Source organism: Ictidomys tridecemlineatus, chromosome 2 (genome assembly GCF_052094955.1).
Source record: "Ictidomys tridecemlineatus isolate mIctTri1 chromosome 2, mIctTri1.hap1, whole genome shotgun sequence".
Classification (NCBI taxonomy): domain Eukaryota; kingdom Metazoa; phylum Chordata; class Mammalia; order Rodentia; family Sciuridae; genus Ictidomys; species Ictidomys tridecemlineatus.
Genome location: NC_135478.1, coordinates 159372297 through 159383027, shown reverse-complemented (window position 1 = coordinate 159383027; position 10731 = coordinate 159372297).

Below are 10731 nucleotides of genomic sequence, written 5' to 3'. Positions count from 1 at the left end.
TCATGTGTATCCTATTTATCGTTGTCTAGGTATTTGTATCAAAGAATTCAATGCCAAAATTGTGTTCCTCCATATATGAAGGTACTGAAACATCACACTGTACCCCATAAAATTATGATGATGATGATGATGATTAAGTTTTGTGGATTGAACTCAGGGGGCTTACCCACTAAGCTACATCATCCCCAGGCCTTAAATGTTTTTTTTTTTTTTTTTTTTTTTTTTTTTTTTTTGAGACAGAGTCTCACTAAGTTGCTCAGGACCTCACTAAATTGCTGAGGCTGGCTTTGAACTTCCAATTCTCCTGCCTCAGCCACCTGAGTTGCTGGGATTACAGGTATATCCCACCATGCCCTGCTAAGTTTTACAATTATTATGTTAAATTTAAAAATTGTGTTCCTGCCATTTTTTTCACTTGCTTTTTTGTTGGTTCCTCTAATTTTTTTCTACAGGTTTCTTTTTTGTGATTTTTGGTTACAGCCATCAAATTTTATTTAATCTCTTCTTTAATCCTATGTATGTATTGTGACTTCTGATTTCTTTATTTTCCTCCCAAACCTCTAATTTCTCTAATAGAAAGTTTGAAGGCATTGACAAAGCCCATGTGACTTATGATTTCCTATCATAGAAAGATGTAATGCATGTTTCAGATTTCTTTTTGAAACATTTCAAATGTACTATTTTGAAACACAATAAATTTTTGTTAAATTTAATGAAATGAAGGACTTAACATCTCTTTTTCTTACAAAATCAGAAAAGCAGGCAGCATGAGTGGGGTTTGAAGAACATTATGCGATTAGCCTTGTTCTACTCAGCCTCTTGAATAGCCTTCCTCTGTGGGTAGTTCACAAGCTTCTCCTCTTGTGAGAATTTTTCACCAAGAAGACTTTCTTTCTTTTTTTTTTAGTTACAGATGGACACACTACCTTTATTTTATTTACTTATTTTTATATGGTGCTGAGGATCGAACCCAGTGCCTAACATGTGCCAGGCAAGTGCTCTACCACTGAGTTACAAACCCAGCCCCAGCAGTGTGAATATCTTGAATTAGATACAAATAGCATTTGGACTGGAGTATGGTTTACCAGGTAGTTAGGAAAAAGCTATACTATACATGGTGCTTTTTTTATAGTGAGAAATAGTGACTGTACTATGAATATTCTTTGGATAAAATCAAACAAGTAAAATGTGGGCAACACCTTGGATTAAAAAAGAATTAAACTTCAGGAGTCTGAATCCCATTGTTGTCAAATAAATTTCACTTTATGCACTTGCTTGATGTCTAAGGAGAAAACAGAACAAAATTATATTTAGAGGTTTACAAATAAGGTGTATACTACTTAAAAATAAAAACTTCAGAATTTGTCTTATTAGAACATTTTCCTCTGTTTTTCTCCTTCATGGAAAGGTGTTTTTTTTTTTTTTCCTACAGTGAGGATATTTTTCAAGCAGTGGTAAAATGTCTGAGCATGAAGGAAAGACAGTGAGTTGGATCTTTCACCTCCTGTGGCATTCGTGTTGAAAGAGTACATTAGGGCATGTGAATTGACAGCTTTAGATAAATTATTCAAAGTCCTCTATATATTTTGGTTGATCAGGAGCAAAACCTTTTCTGCAAGGTGTTTTTCATAGCATTCTCTAGAAAATGCTGTAAAGATTAGGAAAGCATGTGGTATAACTTAGAAGTTTTTATTTCAGGCTTAACATAATTGATGTTATTGATAATGTAACCACTATCCAGTGCACCAAGGAAAGATTATGGTTTAAAAAATATATTCTTAGAAAATAAAAAAAAATCTATATGCATCCTGAGGGTCAATTTATCTTTTTTTTTGGGGGGGGGTGGAAGCTTTTTTTTTCTTTAAAACCTTATAATAATGATCCATTGGTCTATGAGGATTTTAACTATAATTGTGGGCACTGGAAGTCAGAATTCAGTTGATTTTTCTGCTTTGGATTTGGAAATCTGTGTGTCATTTAAGTTAAATTTTCTTAATACTTAAACATCCCTTGCTTTTCAATAAAATTCTACTTTTTAAATACAAAATTTTCATTTTTTATTATCTTTAACAGTTCCAATGTTAGTAAAGAGAATCGGCCACTTCTTTAAAGGTGTGTTTCTGTTCTTAAATGAAATAATTGCCAGAAATACTTAGAGATAGACTAACTTGTAGTTAGTACCACTAACCTGTGGTATTGTAGGCTCCTAAGAAGAGTATGCCATAGAGGCTGATGTGAGTATCCCCCAATTCCTTCTTGTTCTTTCATCATCTTAACTGAACAAGGTTGGAATTTGTATGAGCCAAGAAGATTCCTTTTACTTCTTTACCGCAAGGCTCACTAAATCAAGCCAAACAGTCTACTTTGGTTTTTTACCCCTGATTGGAAATCTACTGTTCTACTTTGCTGTTGAGGAAGCATGAAAATTTTCAATCATAGAAAAGCAATGACTATCTTCTTTAAAAAGTTTTGCCCTCTCTATGGTTTCAAACCCTACCTGGACCAGCTAGGCTCTTCAAAGGCAGAGAGGAAGAACTGTGCAGAGAGAAAGGAAGAGAGGAAATGCTGTCCAAATTCATAAAACTAACATAATAAGCAACATTTTTTACCCTTACTCTTTCAGGCACTGTCCTATGCACTGGAGCGCGCTCTCTCTCTCTCTCTCTCTCTCTCTCTCTCTCTCTGTCTCCCTCCCCCAATCCAGAGATACTAAGAGTCAGTGGAAGACCAATGCAAACAGTGAGTAAGTGAGGGAGCTGGTGTTCAAAAGGAATGTTTGAGAAGGTAACAAAGAATTTAGATGCTGTATTAACCTTTTTCTTCTCACCTAAAGCTTTGACTTCTAGTCACGTATTTCCATCTTGCATACTAAGGTCCTTGAATATAGGGTACTGTAGGGACAAACAGAAAACTTGACCCACAGAGGGCAAATGCCAGTATTTATTTACAATTTTGTTTATTACTTTATTATTATCATAATCTTTTCAACTGCATAATTTCTGTAGATTTCCAAGGAGGGGAAACCATAGGTTTCCCGTGAATGAAATCCACTGAATTATATGCATTTACTGAGGTGATACAAACATTTAACTTCTGTTTAATGCCAATGTCAAAACATCCATGTGTGCATCCAGAATCCTGCATGGCTAATTATCTAAAGTATTCATTCGGAGTCTATGCCATTGAGAGTTGGTGTCCTGTGGGATTGCCTTACTTTGGATGCAATTTTGTAGGGGAGAAATATTTTTACCAACTTTGTTTTCACATTTATTTTGCTCTCCTGATGAACTTGCTTTTTCAAATATTCTCTAAGGACAGGAGAAATTAATAGTAATGAGCTCATTTGGAAAGAAATGAGCTCATGATCATCTTGGCTTTGTTCACACTGCGGTAATGGCTCCTGCTCATTTTATTTTAAGGAATTTTGCTTAGGCAAGATGCTGAGTACAGCAAGGTGGTTTTCACTAAAATAAATTTATTGAATTTTGGTGAGCCTCTGGGACAAAAAAGGAAAGACAATTGCCTATAAAATGTGGAATTGTTATCTTTTGTCGGAGAAGAACAGTAGGTGTATGCAGCTTCTAGGTGATAAACATGTACGTTTCTAACTTCATTTGTACACTTGCCAAGTCTCCCCAGCAGCTGTCTTCATTACAGCCCATCTGAGCGCTAATAGAACAGGTCCAAATTTTCCTGAACAACATGCATCATATCTAAACTTTAAAAAGGTTTTTATGTCATCAATTGGAAAGTTTCTGACAGTATATGCATAGTAAAATTTAGAGTGTAACATTTGTGGAGATTTTTATTTCCTTTGGTTTACATAAACACTCTGTTTTCCAAAGGTAGCATATTTAATAAAGGAGAATGAAAATGATAACAGAGTTTCTTCCATGAAACAAAGATCTGTTACTAAATTAGAAATACTGACTAGTAAGATTGTTTTGTCCTGATCATGTTAAAGGAACGATTGTATCATATCACAGGTTCTTATTTTCAGTACACACAAATATGAGTACCCCATTTCCTATTTACTTACCGGGAAAACTTTGGGAACAGAGATGGAGGAAAAACTTCTGTTTCTGATGGTGATTCTATGATGGTGATGCTCCTAGGTTCAAGTCTGAACAGCTCATAAGTTTTCTTATCCACGGTGAGCAGTTTAAGGTAGACTTTTGGAACCATCCCTACTAGTTTTGATTTGTAATCACGGATTCTCTACTTATTCTGTTGCTTTCAGTAATTTGCTTCACTTCTCTGATTTTGCACATTTGACAAATAGGGATAAGGAAGAGCATTGATTACTTATCAGTTACAACTGATAACATAATCTCTGCTAGATATTTAGCATATTATCTGGCACATGTTGCTAAAGGAAGAAAACGATGAGATCCTTCATATGAAAACTGAAGAATCTTACCATGCACTAATTTTCAACATTTGGAAACAAAGGATTTTTTGACAGGACTTATGAAAGGACACAGAACCTATCCTGAAGGCTGTAGTGTATTCTGCAGCTATCCCTAAAAGGGGCTTAAAAGGTGGTCAAGGCCATGTTGCATAGACTTGATGATTACTATGGGAATAAAGCTCTAGCCTTTCAAAAGAGGAATGAGGCACGTGGCTCCTGGTGTGTGTGTGTGTGTGTGTGTGTGTGTGTGTGTGTGTGTGTGTGTGTACAGGGGGAGAAGAGGAAAAGAGTACAAAAGCCTGGAGGTTACAGAAAGCAGGAATCTTAAGAGTCTGAAATCCTGAGTACTGCCTCCTCATCTGCAGCTCACAAGAGTTGGGAACAGTGTTTAGAAATGGATTGTTAGTCTGGTGGTCATTGGTGCTTGCATTTGTCAGGGTTCTCCCCAGGGACAGAACCAATAGATTTTATCTACAATTACAAGAGAGAATTTATTAGCTTGTCTTACAGGATCGGAAGCTGGGTCATCCTACACAGACCTTCTGTAGGCTAGAGAGCCAGAGAAAGCATTAGATGCTTAGTTCTAGAAGCTGAAAGCCTCAGAATAAAAGAGACCACTGACACTGCCCCAGCCTGAGGCTGAAGACTTGGATACTTCCTGGAGCATCATGGGAGAGACCACATTCAAAGGCTGAAGAAGCTGGAGTCTGAAGTCTGTAGATAACTGCAACTGCAAAACACCACATCCAGTCAAGAAGTGTAGTGTGTGAGTGTGCGTGAGTGGGTGCACGCACACTTCCCTTTTCTGTCTTTTTCCAGCTGGCCCCAGCCTATTGGATAGGGCTTCCCACCCCTGAGAGGGTCTTGCCCCTTAGTTCCCTCACTCCTATACCAAGAGTCTGGAGACACTCTCACAACACACCAGCATCTGTTTTCTTATTATGAAATTTTAAAAAATATATTTTGTTTTCTAATTTTTAACTGATACATAAAATTGTGTTTTTATAGGGTATCATATTAGGTTTTGATACATGCACACATTCCATAATGCTCCAATCAGGGTAAACACAGCTGTCTCTTCAAACAATAAACACATCACTATGATGAAAACTTCAAAATCCCTTCTCCTAAGATATTTTGCTTCTTTTACAAAACAAAGTATATTATCATCCTCTATCGCCACTTCCCTGTACAACAGAACATCACAACTTCTTTTCCCATCTAATTTTAACTTAGTACCTGTTGATCAACCTTTCTCCATTCCTCCTTCACTCTATTCTCCCCAGCCTCAGTAATCACCATTCTACTCTCAGCTTCTCTGAGGTAAACATTTTTAGATTCTGGATATGATTGAGATCATGTGATACTTGTATTTCTGTGCCTGCCTTATTTTACTTAACACAAAGAACTCTAGTTCCATCCTTGTTGTTGCAAATGATAGGATTGGTATGGAATTCTAGTCAAGTAAGTCTCTTTGAACTGAGTGCCCATGTTTAGACTATGAGAAGTTTCAGTACCTACCTTTTAGGATGATTATGAAAATCAAAGTGAATACCACATGAAACACTTATGACAGCATTAGGCTTATTATAGCACTTAACAGATATTTTGTTAGTAATAATGGAGTTTTCATAGTTAAATGATGGGGGATATGGCAGCTAAAAAATTTATGAAAATGGATAAGAAAAGATGTTTCATATAAGTTTGAGTAACTGAATCAGATGCTTTTATTAGAATATGATGATTCAGTAAAGCCAATCACTTAATAAGAGTAATGATAAAATAGATGAATGGATAAAAATCTGTGGTATATATGCACATGGAATATTATTCAGCATTAAAAGAGAATAAAATCATGGCATTTGCAGGTAAATGGATGGAGTTGAAGCATATCATGCTAAGTGAAGTAAGCCAATCCAAAAAACCAAAGGCTGAATATTTTTTCTGATATGTGGATGCTCATCCATAATGGGAGTAGGGGTGGTGGAGCATGGGAGTAATGAAGGAACTTTAGATAAGGCAAAGGGGAGGGAGAGACAGGGAGGGGGTATGGGGGTAGGAAAGATGGGGAGATGAGATAGACATCATTACCCTAAGTACATGTGTGAAGACACAAATGGTGTGACTCTACTTTGTGTACAACCAGAGATATGAAAAAATTGTGCTGTATATGTATACTATGAATTGAAATGCATTCTGCTATCATGTATAACAAATTAGAATAAATAAATAAAATTTAAAAAGCGTAATGATAAACCAGTTTACTGAACTCTCATTATGTTACAGGGACTGTTTTAAGTTCTTTATATATCACAATCAGTCCTCACAGAAGTCTTGTAACATTAGTAATAACCCACATTTTATAAATAAGCACAAGTGTGAAATTTAGGACTGTGATAGAACATAAAGAAGAGCAAACACAAATTCATGTACATGAATAGGCATACGTACAGACACATTCTAACTAATTTTCTTAAAGGTTTTGATAGTTTTCTACTAAATTAAGTTACAAGAGAAATGTAACAATTTACCATGCTTTGGTTTCAAGTAAGATATTGAAATTACTGACAGGAAGTTACTCTTTGGAAATAGTTTGTTTTTAATAATGACACATTTATAATGATACTTTACGTTGCTCTGATTTTGAGTCTTGAATTCCACACATTTTCTCTCAGGAGAAGAAGTAGAGAGACCAGCGCTGTCCACCAGAATTCTGGGGTGTTAATTTCACCTACTTCAACCTTAAGTTTGTAATTTTGGTTAAATGAAAACTTTTGAACCTCTTTTCTCAATCATGAAAATGAGCATGGGTTAGATCTCATTCTAAAAACTGCTTCAAGGCACATAGATAAAGCTAACAATGACAACAAAAAAAGAAACATTTGAAATGGCTGTTTTTGGTGTAAGTATATTATCATGGTAAAGTAGTAAAATATTTCCCACTACTGTGAAGAATCCACTGTGCAACTTTTACAGTGTGTTGAAGTGCATATTTGAAAAAAGAATTCATAAAACATCATTATAAGGAATATTCAGGTAAATTTTTAATTTTATTATTTCAAGAGTTGCAAGTAGATTATGTATATGGTGACTCAAATTACACATAAATTAAAATTCTCTTACATTTTAGATGCCATCACTGAAAAACAGCTATCTTTAAATTCCTTTGTAAATCAATCCATATTGATTGCTTTTCGTGTTCTGATTTGTATTTGTCCTGGTAGATGTAAATTTTCCTGTATGAATTGTATATAAAATTATGGAGTGACTAGTATAATACATATATAAAGTGTTCTATCATCAATTCATATTGTATGTTTAATTTATTTTGCTGTTGCTTTTTCAGGAGAATGCTTAAAGTTGACATTACCAGAAGATTTTTACTCAAAATTAAAGCACAAGTGAATGGTTTCAGGTTCTGATTATATGATGAAAATATTAACACATGAAATAAACATGCTTAGGGTCCTTTTATCATTTTAGAGACATGGTTTACTTTGAACTCTTAAAATTGTTTATGACACAGAAGGAGACGCTTAGCAAATAATAGGAAAAGCACAGACATCAAATGTAGATTGTGGTATTTTCTAACTTTAACTTTTAGTTACCAAAATCCAAGACTAATGAGAATTTATTTATTTTGAATTATTTTCAAAAGAATTCTTATTTTTATGGATGAAAGAACAAATTAGAACAGTAGCAAATATCTAATAAGATGTCACAAGGAAATTTTTTTTCAAAAAATCATTCGGATTTGATTACTAAAGTAAATGTATAAGGCCACCAAGAATCTAAAAATATTATTTCTTAGGATGAGTGAATGCTTGATAAATAACTGGTTTTATTTCTTTGTAAATTAATGATGACATCTACCTCTGAAATGCAAAATTTTACCACCATGGCAGTAAATAATTATAGGAAAGCTGGAAAGCTAGTTGTGTGAATAAAATGTGACATGTATGTAAATAAATAAATATGCATATTTTAATGTATTTTTTATATTGGAGAAAGCTACTAACTTAAAAAAAAAAACAAACATAAAAAAGCATAGTGTGTCCAAACTACCATGAGTTAGAATCTACTTCTTCAAACAAAATTAAAGAAGTCTTGAAATCTCTTCTTCACTTAATGCATTTCATTCTCCTCTGTGAAATACAAATAATTATTCTGCACTTTTAAGAGTTTTTCTATTTTTAATTTAAATTGCTTTCTACCTGATATCATGGGCTTGGATCCCAAGGACTTGGCTGGCCTCCTTATTCATGGAAGGAAATGGTCATAGATGATGCTTCCTTCTATTGAACTCAGTAGCAGAATCTTTTCATTGATGTCTGTTTCTTATGACATTTGGTTTATTTTTTATGTAACAGATTTGCTTTTTAAAAAGGCTCAAGTCAGAATGCTTTTTCCTGGAATTTTCTTCAAATTTCACTACACATACATTTTTAAAAATTCACTATTCATTATTTATACTGCTCAAGTTCACGGCAAACTCTCTTATGTATAAACACTGCATCATTCATTTCAATTTCCAGGTGGTACTGTCCAAATACAATAATCACGGTGATCACAAGAACAGCTTTTACTTCTTTAATTCATCATTGCACATTTATTCTTTCCTTCATTTCCTTCTCCCCCCTTTTTAAAAAATTTTCTCATGATTTTGGAATTATGTCTTATGGATGCAACCCAATGAGCTTTCTGCTACACTAGGTTGTTTCTTTAAGGTAGCATTTTATAAAAGCTAACCTCTAAATAGAAAAGATCTGGTTGTAAATATTAGCCACTAACCTGGACAACATTATCAGTTGATCACTGAGACAGTACTTGTTTCAGGAATCATTTCATTTCAATTACTGAAATAGTGATCATTACAGTGGGAAACATGAATCATTTTTGGTAAAATATAAAATTCTAGTTCACTTTGTCAAGGGGATTCTGAAGAAAGATACAAAAGACTGAAGGAAGGAAAGTTTTGCTCAATTTACAATATTGACCAAGACCAGATCAGGCATACTGGTATTAAAGGGGTGCTGGGGCTGTCAGTATGTATGTATGTATGGTTCCCAGGAGAAGCTGAATTATGAAATGTGAAGGGGAGAATCTGAGGACAGCAGGAAACCTGTAAAAGGATGTGATAGAATCTCTTGTGACTCCCTCTTACTGTGATGTCCTGGGGTTCTTGTACTTTCTCTCTGACCACAGGAAATAAGAGGGACATATTTTGCACGATTGTGAGAGTTGGGTGAGAATCTCAACCCTTGCTTTCTAAGACTTATATTGTTTCGATTCTTGTGTAAGAGCTGACTAGGATGTTTGCAGAAAAGCTTCCTCTCAAGGTAAAGGAAACCAGACCCTTAAGTAAAATGTCTTTGAGGAAAGGAAAAGTCTAAGCTTGTGTTTCAGCTTACTACAGAGGTTCAAGTAGTAATGGAGGAGAGTTGGTGTGAACACAGCATTTACCAGAAGAAGAAAGCTCACCTCAATGGTATAAACACTGCATGGTGTTATAACATGGGGGAAATGGCCAGGTTTTGAGATAGAAGGAAGGCAAATATTACTTTGCAACAAAAGGTTGTTGTCACTCCTGCAGCACTGCTGAGTGTCAAGCATCCACCGGGCACAAGCAAGCAGCATCACAAACAACTTGGTGGACCCTGCTCCTGAGCATCTGGTACAGACATGATCAGCAGGGAGGAGAGCGAGAAGAGACTCTGCACTGGGCAATGGTGCTAGAGAAAAGGACGCTTCCCCATTCTTCCATGTAAATGGAAAGTTGAGGACTGGCCTGGGAGATGCATGACTTCCATAGTAAACCAGTAAAGAAAAGCAAAAAGTGAATATGTTAAAAAATAGTCATTAATATATTTATTCTAATGTGTTGAATAAAGGGACTCATTTTATTGGTAAAAATTGCTACAAACATCTTTAAATAATTGTTTTATTCAAAGGAAAAGAAGTATTTTTTTTCTAAAACTAAAATGAATTACAGTATTAGGTGTCCTCTTGCACACCATTATAGCCAGATAATATTATTTTCTGTTACTTAGTGCTTCTAAACCAAGGTTTCAAAACCAAAAACTTGAAGATATCTAAGAGCCCATATTTTTAAAAATTACCAAAATTATCTCTATAGTTCAGATAAGTATGGAAAGATTATATTTTCTTCTGACATTATTGCCATTTTACAGTTATTTCACTCCTAATTTTTAGTCATGTATTTACAATGCTTTGGGGTTTGCATTTTATCCAAGATGTAAGTTAAAATTCTGAAAAAAATTTCCAGCTACTGTCTTCTCCACACTTGAGTTATCTCCATT